Below are 2,554 nucleotides of genomic sequence, written 5' to 3'. Positions count from 1 at the left end.
TTGGCTTTATGTTTAATTAAACATACTGCAAACGTGTTTCGATCACGTTCTGCTCGTCTTCAGGCTTTTAGACGTATAGAAAATTCATACTGAAAGGTAAAATTTGTAAAACTAAATTAATGGTGTATTTTTCGTTTATTGTTCGCTACTAGTGTTGTTGGAGGGTCAGTGGTTGACCAGACGTTGACGTCCAGTGGTGTCTTCTGGTCAACCACTGCCCCCACCTCCCTCCAAATACGCCACCAGCTACACCAGCAGCGAAAAATAAACAAAAGATTTTATTTTCATGTAACAGTTTTCCGTATACATACAAGCCTGAAGATGAGCAAAACGTGCTCTAAAAGCGTTACAATACATTAAACTAACCATAAAAACAAATAAAAGTGACTGGTAGCAGAAAGAAGTAAGTAACCATTATGTTTGTTGTGTTATTCATTGTGGGTGTTAAGTGTGTTTTAGGAACATTTTTCTGCAACTTCTTCACAAACAGCTAAATAATTGTTTACAAAATTTCTTAATTCCTGAGGATTCCCTATTATTCTACCCCATCTTTGATTTGTATGTTGTTATCTCTGTGAATAGCTTACTCGTGTTGTTGTTTTATGGCATGACACACTACTATTTTGCGGCGAGCAATACCGTCCCTATGCTTTTTATGACTGTGACAGTAATCTGTGGACTGTGGATTAGTGTACTGCTTCTGCAAAGAACTCAGAAATTTAAGTGCCTGGGAGGTCCTACTAATACCTGCAGATATCCATTTATTTTCCTTACTTGCTACTGTAGAAGGCAACGGCCTTGTCGCAGTGGATACACCGGTTCCCGTGAGATCACCGAAGTTAAGCGCTGTTGGGCGTGGCCGGCACTTGGATGGGTGACCATCCAGCCACCATGCGCTGTTGCCTTTTTTCGGGGTGCACTCAGCCTCGTGATGCCAATTGAGGAGATACTCGACCGAATAGTAGCGGCTTCGGTCAAGAATACCATCACAACGACCGGGAGAGCGGTGTGCTGACCCCACGCCCCTCCTATCTGCATCCTCCTCGGAGGATGACACGGCGGTCGGATGGTGCCGGTAGGCTACTCGTGGTCTGAAGACGGAGTGCTTTTTCTTACTACAGTAGAGATGGCAACTGTTGGAAATGTTTCGTCAAAAATTAATTTAAACTAACCACAGAATCCAGATAACATAGCACCCTTATTGTTTTTCATGTAGACTTCATCTCAAGTTTGAAATGGGAATAGCGTAGAAAAAGTAAGTATTTTACGTTCCAAGAAGATCAGAAGATCCTTTAAAAGATCTACAGTTTTGCTGACTTTACGAATCCAGTAATTATCAGCAAGGCAAAGAATTGTTATAAATACTTTACAATTTTATCTGTGAGCATGTCTAACTACATGGTCTAAAACTGATTCTGGACTTTTACACCCTAATTGTTACTAATTCCACTTCAGCACCTGTGGCAATATTCGTATCTTCACACGTTTGTTTTGGGTACTAAGACTCTGTCCAGGACTTCAGTTAATTTGCTAAAGAAAGTGTCCACATTGCCACTGGGTGAGCGTAACACACACTCTATTTGACATCTTAGAAGTTTCTAGCTTTTGTTAGTTCAACAGCTGGAAATTCAAAATGTTTATTCACACTGATTGTGATCAGATCATCTCTAGCTTTAAAATATGTGCCAGCTCTGATAGACATACACGAACTCTCAACCTTTAAAACAACTCTACAGCAACAATTTGCACATTCGTATGACGGTAGCATTTTATGCTGCAGTTCATTATTTCTATAATATTGCTCTGTAATTTATACCATCACATTCTTCAGAAATTTTAATTTAACTTCAATGAGATGCACTTTTATTTTAATGGACTACACATTTATGTTGACTAACCGATAACTCAGAGCATATTCCTGTGGTTTTGTGTGCTCTGAAATAGAACATTGTGTCTGCTGTGCACGCCACGAAGAAATCTCTAAATTGACTGCAGTACTTATTCGAACAACACTACCTAAACGTGACATCAGCAGCAGCATCGTAAAGGTCACACGTGGGCTCCCTTCGGAGGCTGCTGAATAAATCAGAACAAAGACATGCAGGTTCCTCGAGAAGGAAAGAACCCCGAAGAACAACATTTCGACAGCAAAACGAAGGACGCTACCTTCGTGATGACAAAGATATAGTGTACATAGCAGCAGGTCCAAGCAGTGCGGCAGTACTGCAGGAGTCAGAAGATTCCTGGCAGAAGATCGAAACTTTCCCGTAAGATCCGGCTTGCAGACAAATGTGGAAAGATGCGACAAAATTTTTCGCGTATGACCATCGATCTACTCAACAATTCATGACAACAGAAACGCCATCAGAAGCCTCACCGCAGGGCACCGGTAACACTACGACTATGGGGCCTCCCGAAAACCCATAAGGAGGATGGTCCACTGCAGACTGTTATGAACACCACAAGATATCCGACATATCTGATGGCCACACATCTAGCACAGCTGCTAAAACCTCTCGTGGGTTACTATCCATACCATGTTAGAAATCGACAG

At 41.5% G+C, this 2,554-nt stretch overlaps 1 pseudogene; it reads left to right on the top strand.

The window, feature by feature from the left end:
• Window positions 1-788: 788 nt before the first annotated feature.
• On the top strand, window positions 789-905 carry LOC126177738 (5S ribosomal RNA; annotated as a pseudogene).
• Window positions 906-2,554: the final 1,649 nt, after the last annotated feature.

The sequence above is a fragment of the Schistocerca cancellata genome, chromosome 3 (assembly GCF_023864275.1).
Source record: "Schistocerca cancellata isolate TAMUIC-IGC-003103 chromosome 3, iqSchCanc2.1, whole genome shotgun sequence".
NCBI lineage: Eukaryota > Metazoa > Arthropoda > Insecta > Orthoptera > Acrididae > Schistocerca > Schistocerca cancellata.
The sequence above is the reverse complement of the archived record's forward strand: the minus strand, read 5'-3'. Positions and strand labels throughout refer to the sequence as shown.